Source organism: Lissotriton helveticus, chromosome 4_1, assembly GCF_964261635.1.
Source record: "Lissotriton helveticus chromosome 4_1, aLisHel1.1, whole genome shotgun sequence".
NCBI classification, from domain to species: domain Eukaryota; kingdom Metazoa; phylum Chordata; class Amphibia; order Caudata; family Salamandridae; genus Lissotriton; species Lissotriton helveticus.
In genome coordinates, this window is record NC_136063.1 from 1,184,530,380 (window position 1) to 1,184,545,123 (window position 14,744).

Genomic DNA, 14,744 nt, shown 5'->3' on the forward strand with positions numbered 1-14,744 from the left:
AGGGTGCGGTAGTGAATAGGGCGAAAGGGAGGTGTCGGGCGGGCACAGGGTGTGATTCTCAGGGAAGAGCAGCGCAGATGGGGGGAGGTTTATTACCCATGCATAAGACCGAGAGCGGGGGTGACCACTGCCTGGGGGAGATGCTTGCGAGGGTGGGGAGCCATGCTAAGGATCGACAGCGTGCACAGAGTGGGTCTGGTCAAGGCATCTAAAATGACTGCCGTGCACGACAAAAGTGTGGCATTTGAAAAAAGACAAGATGGCGCAGACAATGTTTTTCAACACTTCCTGATTTCCTTCGAATCGAACGTTAACAGACGTTGGGGCATATTACCAAAGTTAAGCGATATTTATCCCTAACGATGCTTAGCAACGATTTTTTTACCGCTAAGCATCGTCAGAAATTATCGCAGATAAACCTTGCTATTATCAAGGTTTATCGCAAATACGATAAAAGACGACCGCAATGCATTAATATCGCTGAAAACTCAGCGATATTCATGCATTACCGAGCTAATGCTCTTAGCCATGTTATCCACCTCCCATTGGATAACATGGCTAAGAACTGCTCAGGGCAGGTGCTAGCTTTTGGAGATATTCGCGCTTATCGCGAATATTTCCAAAAGTTGATAATAGGAGATAGCGATGTTAGCGACTGTTTCCAGTCGCTAACATCTTGGCATGCCCACTTTGCATGTCATTAGTGATAAATATCACTCACATGCAAAGTGGGGCCCAAGATGGTCGCTATCTCCTACTAGCCGTCGCTAACTGGTGTTAGCAACAGCTAGGTAATACAGTTATAAATTTATCTCCGCGAAGCGGAGCGCTGTTACAGATATATATCTTGTTTTTGAACGTTAATTTCTCAAAATCCACTGAAGCACATATATGGAGACCTAGCAAAGGCACATCGAGCTACCAGTCCCTACAATTTTGCCAAGTTTCGTGCAAATCCATTCAGCCGTTCGATTATTATTATTATTATTATTTTTGCCCCGCGGGGCCCTTTTAAAACCTCCACATCAAACCTAAGAGGTCAAGGAGGATCTACTATGCCCCCTTATGGTCATTTGCCCCTTCGCTTTGGCCTCCTCTTGTCTCTCGATCCTACCGAGAGACAAGATGGCGGCCGCTACGGACTGTTTGCAATGTTTACAGACGCCGGAGAACCAATCAGCTTCGCAAACCTCCGTTACGCGAAGCGGAGCGCTGTTACAGATATATATCTTTTTTTGAACGTTAATTTCTCAAAATCCACTGGAGCACATATATTGAGACCTAGCAAAGGCACATCGGGCTACCAGTCCCTAATATTTTACCAAGTTTCGTGCAAATCCATTCAGCCGTTCGATTATTATTATTATTATTTTTTTTTGCCCCGCGGGACCCTTTTAAAACCTCCACATCAAACCTAGGGGGTCAGCGAGGATCTACTAAGCCCCCTTATGGTCATTTGCCCCTTCGCTTTGGCCTCCTCTTGTCTCTCGATCCTACCGAGAGACAAGATGGCGGCCGCTACGGACTGTTTGGAATGTTCACAGACGCCGGAGAACCAATCAGCTTCGCTTCACAAAGCTCTGTACCGCGAAAAGTCCGCGAACCGGAGCGCTGCCCGGTCCGCTGTTACAGATATATATCTTTTTTTGAACGTTAATTTCTCAAAATCCACTGGAGCACATATATTGAGACCTAGCAAAGGCACATCGGGCTACCAGTCCCTACAATTTTGCCAAGTTTCGTGCAAATCCATTCAGCCGTTCGGGCTAAAAGTGAGGCCAACCGCCCTATGGAAAACTCAATGTTAAAAACACGTTTTGGGACCCCCCTTTTTTCTCGGCCCCCCCTAGACGAACCCCCCCCAAATTTTCAAGGGCTGCTCAGAAACAAAATGTGCCATTTTCCTGAAAATTTCAGCCAATTCCGTCCACAAACGCCAAAGTTATTAGACATAGAATTTTCAAAAATCCCATAGAGAAAAAATCCTAACTATATATACCTACTGGCGACCGCCAGTAGGTAATATATATATATACATATATATATATATATATATATATATATATATATATATATATATACATATATATATATGTAAGAACTGGGGGTCTCTAGTAGGCAATTGTTTGCACCGTTGTCCAAATAGGGACCCTTGATTCTAGACAGTGTCAGGGGGCTACACTCCTAAATAACACCTGTTCAACCCTGTGGCACCTTGGCACGAGCAGTAAGGCTTTTCTCAAAGACAGTGTGTAAAGCATTTGTATTGTGTACGGAGGGAGCAACACTCACTGGGGTGATTCGGTATTCAAGTCCTGAAGCAGGCGGACTACCAATACCATAATGCATCACTGCTGTCGCCCACTGGGGCGGGACTGTGCTTAATTGAATAAAGATGGCGATTTGGCACAACACTGCTTCCTCCGTTTCTGTTGCATGCCAGTGATCAAGGGCTAATCAAGGCTCGAAACGCGTTTGGCTGATTGCAAAGGGAGTTACGAGGGCATTCTGAGCTGCGGCTGCCGGAGGCTGTGTGCGTTTACTCTTCCACGTGTGATCTCTCCTATTGGGGCAACCTGGTGTTTTTTGTGTTTAGCGGCTGGTCCGGCTGCGGAGAGGTCCCGCTGCTCATCGAGCGGTTCTTAGTGCCCGCTACAGGAGGCGCTGTTGGAGTGGAGGGGGCCTGACCTCGGATTAAGAGGCGAGCAGAACAGTATTTGCCCCCAGTTCTCGCCTACCACTTGGATTTTACAAACAATTATACTCACCACTTGGATTGTATTGTGTACGGAGGGAGCAACACTCACTGGGGTGATTCGGTATTCAAGTCCTGAAGCAGGCGGACTACCAATACCATAATGCATCACTGCTGTCGCCCACTGGGGCGGGACTGTGCTTAATTGAATAAAGATGGCGATTTGGCACAACACTGCTTCCTCCGTTTCTGTTGCATGCCAGTGATCAAGGGCTAATCAAGGCTCGAAACGCGTTTGGCTGATTGCAAAGGGAGTTACGAGGGCATTCTGAGCTGCGGCTGCCGGAGGCTGTGTGGGTTTACTCTTCCACGTGTGATCTCTCCTATTGGGGCAACCTGGTGTTTTTTGTGTTTAGCGGCTGGTCCGGCCGCGGAGAGGTCCCGCTGCTCATCGAGCGGTTCTTAGTGCCCGCTACAGGAGGCGCTGTTGGAGTGGAGGGTGCCTGACCTCCGGATTACATTGGCGAGCAGAACAGTATTTGCCCCCAGTTCTCGCCTACCACTTGGATTTTACAAACAATTATACTCACCACTTGGATTGTATTGTGTACGGAGGGAGCAACACTCACTGGGGTGATTCGGTATTCAAGTCCTGAAGCAGGCGGACTACCAATACCATAATGCATCACTGCTGTCGCCCACTGGGGCGGGACTGTGCTTAATTGAATAAAGATGGCGATTTGGCACAACACTGCTTCCTCCGTTTCTGTTGCATGCCAGTGATCAAGGGCTAATCAAGGCTCGAAACGCGTTTGGCTGATTGCAAAGGGAGTTACGAGGGCATTCTGAGCTGCGGCTGCCGGAGGCTGTGTGCGTTTACTCTTCCACGTGTGATCTCTCCTATTGGGGCAACCTGGTGTTTTTTGTGTTTAGCGGCTGGTCCGGCCGCGGAGAGGTCCCGCTGCTCATCGAGCGGTTCTTAGTGCCCGCTACAGGGGGCGCTGTTGGAGTGGAGGGGGCCTGACCTCCGGATTACATTGGCGAGCAGAACAGTATTTGCCCCCAGTTCTCGCCTACCACTTGGATTTTACAAACAATTATACTCACCACTTGGATTGTATTGTGTACGGAGGGAGCAACACTCACTGGGGTGATTCGGTATTCAAGTCCTGAAGCAGGCGGACTACCAATACCATAATGCATCACTGCTGTCGCCCACCTGGGCGGGACTGTGCTTAATTGAATAAAGATGGCGATTTGGCACAACACTGCTTCCTACGTTTCTGTTGCATGCCAGTGATCAAGGGCTAATCAAGGCTCGAAACGCGTTTGGCTGATTGCAAAGGGAGTTACGAGGGCATTCTGAGCTGCGGCTGCCGGAGGCTGTGTGCGTTTACTCTTCCACGTGTGATCTCTCCTATTGGGGCAACCTGGTGTTTTTTGTGTTTAGCGGCTGGTCCGGCCGCGGAGAGGTCCCGCTGCTCATCGAGCGGTTCTTAGTGCCCGCTACAGGAGGCGCTGTTGGAGTGGAGGGGGCCTGACCTCCGGATTACATTGGCGAGCAGAACAGTATTTGCCCCCAGTTCTCGCCTACCACTTGGATTTTACAAACAATTATACTCACCACTTGGATTGTATTGTGTACGGAGGGAGCAACACTCACTGGGGTGATTCGGTATTCAAGTCCTGAAGCAGGCGGACTACCAATACCATAATGCATCACTGCTGTCGCCCACTGGGGCGGGACTGTGCTTAATTGAATAAAGATGGCGATTTGGCACAACACTGCTTCCTCCGTTTCTGTTGCATGCCAGTGATCAAGGGCTAATCAAGGCTCGAAACGCGTTTGGCTGATTGCAAAGGGAGTTACGAGGGCATTCTGAGCTGCGGCTGCCGGAGGCTGTGTGCGTTTACTCTTCCACGTGTGATCTCTCCTATTGGGGCAACCTGGTGTTTTTTGTGTTTAGCGGCTGGTCCGGCCGCGGAGAGGTCCCGCTGCTCATCGAGCGGTTCTTAGTGCCCGCTACAGGAGGCGCTGTTGGAGTGGAGGGTGCCTGACCTCCGGATTACATTGGCGAGCAGAACAGTATTTGCCCCCAGTTCTCGCCTACCACTTGGATTTTACAAACAATTATACTCACCACTTGGATTGTATTGTGTACGGAGGGAGCAACACTCACTGGGGTGATTCGGTATTCAAGTCCTGAAGCAGGCGGACTACCAATACCATAATGCATCACTGCTGTCGCCCACTGGGGCGGGACTGTGCTTAATTAAATAAAGATGGCGATTTGGCACAACACTGCTTCCTCCGTTTCTGTTGCATGCCAGTGATCAAGGGCTAATCAAGGCTCGAAACGCGTTTGGCTGATTGCAAAGGGAGTTACGAGGGCATTCTGAGCTGCGGCTGCCGGAGGCTGTGTGCGTTTACTCTTCCACGTGTGATCTCTCCTATTGGGGCAACCTGGTGTTTTTTGTGTTTAGCGGCTGGTCCGGCCGCGGAGAGGTCCCGCTGCTCATCGAGCGGTTCTTAGTGCCCGCTACAGGAGGAGCTGTTGGAGTGGAGGGGGCCTGACCTCCGGATTACATTGGCGAGCAGAACAGTATTTGCCCCCAGTTCTCGCCTACCACTTGGATTTTACAAACAATTATACTCACCACTTGGAATGTATTGTGTACGGAGGGAGCAACACTCACTGGGGTGATTCGGTATTCAAGTCCTGAAGCAGGCGGACTACCAATACCATAATGCATCACTGCTGTCGCCCACTGGGGCGGGACTGTGCTTAATTGAATAAAGATGGCGATTTGGCACAACACTGCTTCCTCCGTTTCTGTTGCATGCCAGTGATCAAGGGCTAATCAAGGCTCGAAAAGCGTTTGGCTGATTGCAAAGGGAGTTACGAGGGCATTCTGAGCTGCGGCTGCCGGAGGCTGTGTGCGTTTACTCTTCCACGTGTGATCTCTCCTATTGGGGCAACCTGGTGTTTTTTGTGTTTAGCGGCTGGTCCGGCCGCGGAGAGGTCCCGCTGCTCATCGAGCGGTTCTTAGTGCCCGCTACAGGAGGCGCTGTTGGAGTGGAGGGGGCCTGACCTCCGGATTACATTGGCGAGCAGAACAGTATTTGCCCCCAGTTCTCGCCTACCACTTGGATTTTACAAACAATTATACTCACCACTTGGATTGTATTGTGTACGGAGGGAGCAACACTCACTGGGGTGATTCGGTATTCAAGTCCTGAAGCAGGAGGACTACCAATACCATAATGCATCACTGCTGTCGCCCACTGGGGCGGGACTGTGCTTAATTGAATAAAGATGGCGATTTGGCACAACAGTGCTTCCTCCGTTTCTGTTGCATGCCAGTGATCAAGGGCTAATCAAGGCTCGAAACGCGTTTGGCTGATTGCAAAGGGAGTTACGAGGGCATTCTGAGCTGCGGCTGCCGGAGGCTGTGTGCGTTTACTCTTCCACATTTGATCTCTCCTATTGGGGCAACCTGGTGTTTTTTATATATATATATATATATATATATATATATATACATATATGTAAGAACTGGGGGTCTCTAGTAGGCAATTGTTTGCACCGTTGTCCAAATAGGGACCCTTGATTCTAGACAGTGTCAGGGGGCTACACTCCTAAATAACACCTGTTCAACCCTGTGGCACCTTGGCACGAGCAGTAAGGCTTTTCTCAAAGACAGTGTGTAAAGCATTTGTGAACACATACAGTAATACAGTGAAAACACTACATCTGGACACCGCAAACGTTTTATAAAAATAAGTATTCTTTATTTAGACCTAACACAAGACCCAAACGACAAAAAATCCACAATACAGTATTAAGAAAATGACTTTTAAATGGTAGGAATAGCTTTTTGCAACGATGATGGTAATGTAACACGTTTCTCACAAAGTACCTTTGGATGCATCACGCAAGATGAACTAAAGGGTCGCAGGGAGAACGAGTCATTGGTTCCTTGCTTCGGGGGAGGCAATGCATCTGTTCCTCAGTGCTCGCGCAAAATAGGTGATGCATCTGTTCCTTACCGGAGAGGAGGTGATACGTCGATCTCGTGTTGCATTCTGGTTGCAATGCAACAAGGTAGACCATCGATGTGATGCAACATTCTGGTGCGATGCAACAAGATGGCGTCTTTGATTCAATGCGACAACGTGAAGGCGATGCGTGCACACCCGATGGCCATGCGGCGACTCTGCAACCTCGGAGCTGCGACAGGCCCTCCAACACACTTCTCCAGTGATGTGACAGCAACCCTTGCGGTGGCGACACGCTTCTCTGGTGATAAGGCAAAAACATCTGCGATTTAGACACGCTTCTCCGGTGATGCGTGCGTGACCCTTGCGGTGGCGACAGCTTCTCCGATGATGCGACGGCAACATCTGCGGATGCAAGACTCTTCTTCTCGTTGAGTCGCACTTCCAGCTCCCAACAACATGCAGGCTTCTGCAGACAGAATTCCCAGCAAGGAAATTCAGTGGGGAGCTGGTGGTGAAGTCTTGTATCCCTGAGATACAAGCACAGTTCAAGCCCTTGGAGATTCTTCTTCAAGATAATGAAAGTTTAATAAAAGTTCCTTCCTCTTTCCTTGGCAAATAAGCAACCACTGCAGGCCAACTCCAGAAAGTAGCACGCTGGCACAGGGGCAGTCAACTCCTTCAGCTTCTTATGGTTCCTCTCCTTGGCAAAGGTTTGTCTTGATTCCCAGAAGTGATCTAAAGTGTTGGGGTCTGGGCCCCAATATTTATACTAGTAAATCCTTTTTTATCTGAAGGCAGAGGGTGCCTATGCCTGGCCAAAACAAGTTCTGTGCAGCTGCTTGGCAGGAGGTGGAGACAGCATTGATGAAAGCAGACCTGGCCCAGGTAGCTGAAATGAAATCTTCTCCCCCTGTTCTCTATTCTATGAGGGCTTGTGGGAGTGAAAGGAAATCTCCGTCCCCCACTCTCTATTCAGCCCAGCCCTGACTCATCAGTCTGCTGGAGCCCAAGCCCTCTTCTCACTCACAAACCAGACATGCAATACACAACCTAGCAGAGGCAGGCTGGATGGTTAGGCAAGAAAATGACCACTTTCGAAAAGTGGTATTTTCAAACACAGAATGTAAAACCCAACTTCACTGAAAGATGTATTTTATCATTCTGAGTTCAGGCACACTAAATTTGTTTTTCTACCATGTTCCCTGGGCCAGTTAGGACTGTAAGATGTTATAATCAAACTGTCCATTCTGGCCTATGGGGACAGGTAGTCTTGCAATGGTTAAAATTGAAATTGGCTGTAATTCACTATCAGGACATGCCTCACACACCAGGACATTTCCTACCTTTTACTTACAAGGCACCCTGCCCTGGGGCCTACCTTAGGGGTGGCTAACATAGAAAAGTGAAGATTAAGGGACAGGTAAGTGGGCGCACTTACTAAGTTGACATTGTAGTACTAGACTGCACACAGGCTCCGCAATGGCAGGCCTGCGACACACTTAACAAGCTGCTTCTGTGGGAGGCACAACCAATGCTACAAACCCACTAGCAGCATTTGATCTACAGGCCCTGTGCACACATGGTGCACCTTACTAGGGTCTGACAAGTAAATCAAATAAGCCAATCATGGAGTCACTAATCCATTACAACACTTTACAATAGGATGCACTTTAACTGTGGCACTGAATAGCAGCGGCACAGTGCCCAAAGCATCCAAAACCAGCAAAACATATAAAAAAACAGAGGAGGCAACAGCAAAAAATGGAAGGGAGACTCACAGCAATGGTACCAGTTCTAACACGAGTCCCCTCCAGCTGAAATGTGGGGAGAACTGCCCATCCTCTTGGGAGTTCTCTTAAATAAGGCAGAAAAATCTGGATAGACCATCAGCATACATGCAGGGCACTACATTTGAAGAATACTTATGTCAGCCTTAACTTACCACCATTAGACAACAATAAAGTGCTATGTGCCATAGATTTGCAAAAATGGTTGTTAGGGGAAAAAAGTACAAGAAGTGGCGGGATCTCAAATTCATCAAAGTGCAAAGTGCAAAATTAAAGGAGGAGTAAACCATGGGAATCCTATATAGGTAAATAAGTCATTCATGATACACATTTAAACATTCTTTGCATTATACCTCATTAACATTTGTTCATTGATGTGATCTTCACTCGTGAGCTGGCAGTGGAGGGGCACCCAGCCCATCGCTATGAGATAGACTGAGGAAGGGGATCATAAAAGGGACCCAGACGGTCACACATCGAAATACAGCACAAGCCCCACCATTTTTTTTCATGATCAAACTGTGGAACCTCAGACTACCTAATTTGTTGTAGAGGTAAAACAAAGAAAGGACCACTCACCTCAAGCCACTGCAAAACACAAAGAAAGGTCCACTCCCCTCAAGCCACTGCAAAACACAAAGAAAGGACCACTCACCTCAAGCCACTGCAAAACACAAAGAAAGGACCACTCACCACAAGACACTGCTAAACACAGGACCTATAGCACTCAGCATATCATCAGACAGAAAGAAAGTACTATGATGTTCATAGAAACGGACAAAGGACCATCCTGGGTTAGTTTTTTGTAGCATGGAAAGAGTAATAGGACTAATCCTTGGTTACTTTTCATCACTAGTTAAAGAAGCAGCCATCTTGGAATGACAAATTCATTATACAACCTTCACAGAGCGTATCCACTGCTTTCAACACACAACACTCTAACCCACAAAAAGATTGATATTATTTAACCCGGTATAAACAGGGAGGCCTTCAACTTCTCTTACTCCCCTTATATTCCTCCCCAGTCCACCTCACTAGTTAAAGAAGCAGCCATCGTGGAACGAAGAATACATTATACAACCTCAACAGAGCTTATCCACTGTTGCCAACATCCAACACTCTAACCCACAAATAGGTTGCTAATATTTAACAAGGTTTAAACAGGGAGGCCTTCAACTTCTCCTACTCCCCAAATATTCCTCCCCCAGTCCACTTTGCCTTTTCACAACTCTCATAAAATATTATGGAGCCTATGGGCCCACACACCTACTCCATCAAATACCCTCCCAACCTCACAAAAAAGGCGGCCAAAAGCTTCAAACATCGTCTACTAAAACTGCACCCAGAAACCCCAATCCCTGACCCGTACTTCACAAATAACACAGGACACATAACTAACAACATCATCTTCTACACCAAAAGGAGTGCACAATGGCGGAAAGCCTTTCTTTCCCTTTTCTCTATTGCATCAACCAAAAGAAAACGCATATGGTCTCACACCAACTATCACCCCCTCCCCGTGCTACAAAGCAACTGTTACTATTACCATTTATCATACTGGGATTATCGTCATGCAGGCAGCAGACCATAACTTTAATTTACTGGACAACATCTTCCCTGGCATCAAAGCAGAGGTTGCGATATCCTATTCCATTCCCCCTGCAAACCATTCTCCTACCCCTCTGTCAGATTCCTCACCTGACGCCCCATCCCCCCTCCCCAGCCCCTTCACAATCTCTTCTAAATCTACCTCGCCTATCACTCACATCACCTCGCCCCCAGTTCTTCCTCATGTCCCACTACCCCTACCCATCTCCACAACCGCACCATCACCCATCTCACTGCGGGTGCTACCCCAATCGCATCCTCCCACACAGCCACTCCAGATCCATCCGATGGCCTATCTTCTCCCTCTCCCTGCACTACACATGTCATCGTCCCTCCTCCCATAGCTCATACCAATAACCCCTCTCATCCCTTCTTCACCTCCCCTCTCCCTAGTTATCACCACTCCACAAATATGTCACACATTGAATTATATCCTACTAAATTACACAGTAATACCCCCTCACATCCATTCTCCACCCAGCCCTCCGCCATAGCCTACCACAAGGAAAAACCCACACACTTCGAACCAGTTCACTTCTCGCCCCGGGACACCACAATAGCAATAACCCCTCCTCATCGTAACACAGTTCAGGCCACCAGCATGATAACTCCAACACCTGGCCCTAGAATCGACGAGATACTTTTATCCCTTCAACAAATAAAAGAGGACATCCAAACGCTGCACGGCCTGATCCGGCATCAGCCCAGTTCTTTAACTAACCCTATGCACCAGGAATTCTCTAGCTCCCCACCTCAACTCCCCAAATGAAATACAGTACCTAACCCTAATGCCTCATCCCGCCCGACCAGGGAAAATTGAACCCTATATACGAGTGAGCTCACTTCCCTGCTTCATTCCTACGAACTCCCTTCCCTCTATACCAACACACACGGAAGACACACACCGTTCCTAATCCAACCCATTCAGCCCAATGCATCTAGAAGTGTAAGACATGACTCCAGAGGTATTGACAAGAATAACCTCAAGAGAATACCCATCTCCCATGACCAGAGTACCACTTTGACCAAGGCCCAGCTAAAATGTATCCTACTTAACTGTAGGTCAGCATCGCGTCATGCGCCGATATAGCTGACCAAATTTTAACTAATGAACCTGACCGTATCATCCTGATGGAAACTTGGCTAAACAAATCATCCTCACCCATCTTAGACATTTTAGTTCCCCCAAACTATTTCATCTCAAGACTTGATCAATCGGACAAGCTAGGGGGTGGCATTGCCTGCATTCAGAGGAACAACCTCTCTGTTAACCGCTCCAACGCCCCGGTATTCTCCTCATGTGAATACCTCTGCCTTAACATCTCGAGCAATAACAAACTAATATACTCATTCCACTCTTTTTACCATCCTCCTGGTAACAACCTTACCTTCATCGAGCACATCATGGATATTTTAGCAACAATTGTCGGCCAACAGATTACCCAGATCTTCCTGGGGCGCTTTAACCTCCACTGGAACGATCTAAACGACTCTGAGGTCAATAGCCTCAAAGCTTTCCTGTCCGATCTCAACCTGTCCCAAATTTGTGATAGTCCCACCCACAATAAGGGCTCAACACTTGATCTAGTGATCTCCAAAGCTGACTCTATTCAGCTTGAATCGATTCTTCGCTGCGACTGGTCCGACCATGACGTAATCACTTTCCATACCAAGGAAGTAGCAAAATTACTCTCTATCCAACTTAAGAGAACAAAAACCTGATGGAGGAACCAAGATAACATCAATCCTTCCACATACACAACCGCCAGCCACATCCTCTCGCCATGGCTGGAAGGATTAGATAATGCACAGGAGTTGACCATTCACTACTTTAATTCAATGAACATGGTACTCGACAACATAGCGCCCCTAGAATTGAAAAGAGTCACCACAAAAGATTCAAACCCTTGGTATGATGGTAGGCTAAATGAAGACCGAAGATCGCTGAGAGTAATCGAAAGAAAATGGAGATCCGCTCCATCAGCTGCCCACCTCAAATTACTAAGGAGCACCAGAAACTCATACTATAGAAAGATTAGACGCTCAAAAGCTGACTACATATGAAAACAATTAGACCAAGCTAAGAATCGCCCCCAATTTTTTTTTATATAATCAAAACTCAATCAAAGGGGGTATGCCACTCTCCCAAGTCAGTCCGGAAACAATTTCGAGGAGCTTGCCGCCTTTTTTACCACAAAGACTGAGAATTTAAAGATAGACCTACGTAACGACCCACTATCCCACACCTACACGCACTCTATTATTAAGCTGACCCCCGCTTTGACCCCATCTAACTGTTCTTCAATGCTCGACCTCAAGAACAATGCTTCCTGGGCTACCTTCAACTTCTACAGCGAAGAAGCTATCTTGAATACGCTCATGGCTTTGAATCCCTCTAACCAATTCACAGACCCTCTCCCAGCTACCCACTTAAAAACCTTCATGCCACAGCCAGTGCCCCTATGGACCAGGATTGTAAACACCTCTCTTTTGCAAGGAACCATCCCCGACATCCTCAAAGCTGGTCATGTAACCCCGATTCTAAAGAAAGTTACAGCTGACCCATGAAACCTGAACAACTATCGCCCCATATCCAACAATTCGAACCTGGCGAAATTGCTCGAAAAATGCGTCCACATGCAGCTCAGTAACCATATCGACCACTTCAATCTAATAGATCAATTCCAATCAGGCTTTTGATCTGGGCATAGTATTGAATCAGCCATGACCCACATCATAGATGACGCCCTACAAATACTGGACCAAAATAAAGCCTGTTTGCTAATCCTACTTTACTTATCCTCAGCCTTCGATACAGTCAAACACAGCAACCTACTAGAACTCTTAACACACAGAATGGTATTATTTGGAAGAGTGTTAAACTGGTTCTCTTCATTCCTCCAAGACAGAACGCAGAGATTTAAGATCATCCAATCCTTATCTAACACCACCCAGTCTCTTTGGGAGTCCCCCAGGGATCTACCCTCTCCCCTACATGCTTCAATTTGTTTATGGAACCACTCACTGAGCTTCTCAACTCCTCAAACATCCAATATCACATGTATGCTGACGACACACAGCTCTACATTAAGGTTGACTCTATTGAAGACATCAACAGGCACATGCATCAATATTGCTTTTTGCGATTCCTTAATTGCAAAAAATAAGGAATCGCAATAAAGGAATTGCAAAATGCAATGCATCAAGAAATCGCTAAATAAATTGCAATTTCTTAATATTCCTTAATTGCGACTCGCAAATGGCGAGTCGCAATTAAGGAATACCTCCCCATTCATTCCGATGGGCCTAAAGGCCCATAGGAATGAATGGGAAGACATTCTCAATTTACGATTAGCAATTAGCGAATCGCAAATTGAGAATGCGATTTCAAGGGTGCCGGAGTGTCCAAAGGAAACCCTGTTGCAGCCCTGAAATCAACCTGTGCACATATGTTGTGCACAAACATGCCCTAAGGGCATGTGTGTGCACAACATGAAACTTTGAAAAATACCCAAAAGTGCATTTTTCAAATTTTTCGCAAATTACCATGAGGTTCAACCTCATGGTAATTTGCTCCCCTTATTTGCGAATTCTCAAATTTTTAAAGTTTGATGCATTGCATTTAAGGAATCTCAATTTGAGATTCCTTAAATGCAATCGCAATTTAAGAAATCGCAATTTTGCGATTTCTTAAATTGCGAAATTACAAAAATGTTAATGCATCCCAAATATTGGAATTGCACTTGCAAACGGACGAATTTTGCGATTCGCACCATTTGCGAATGCAATTTCCTTTGATGCATGTGCCCACAAATCCCTGAACTCAATGCTCCAAAAACCACATATTTGGCTGGTAAACAACCATCTAAAACTTAACACACTAATAATAGAATTCCTCCTCATTGCTCCCCCCAAACAAACAGACGCGATCAGCGATTGGATGCAGCACCTAACTACACCAGATCAATCAATACAGCCGTTAGACTCATCACAGGCTCCAGAAGAAATTGCCATATATCTCCCGACCTTCGTACCCTCAACTGGTTACCCTTTGAGGCCAGAATCCGCCTGAAAACCGACTGTAAGACTCATAAGGCATTGCACCAAAAAACACCAAGATACCTAGCGGAGAAACTAGTACTATCGGGTGGTAGCAGAACAACTAGGAGTTCTGGTAATCTTCTACTTAAACCACAACGTTTCTACAAGAAAAAAAACTACAATCATACCTTCTCAGGATTGGCCCCCAGAATTTGGAATGCCTTGCCCACAGAAAGTAGACTGATTCCGTCCGCTGCTTTCTTCAAAAAAGAAGTGAAAGCGATCCTCTTAGCTAGATTCACCTGAACTTTTTGATATGTATACTTGTTGATATGTGCTAGTCGCTAACTTTCACCAGGAATGTGTAAGTCATTATATTCGTATGTATTTGTCAATTCACCTTTTTGTGCCTTGGAAACAGCTCTGATACCCGCAAGGGTCTTGTTGGCGCTATACAAAACTATCAAAATAAATAAATAAATAAAATATAGCAAAACTCCATAAGACCAGCATATTGCCCAAAGAAACCTCAAACTGCCGTAATTTTCTCATTGGTCAAGAAGACTCCTCTCCTATAGACCAGGGTGACAAATCAACAAAGTCTTATTTC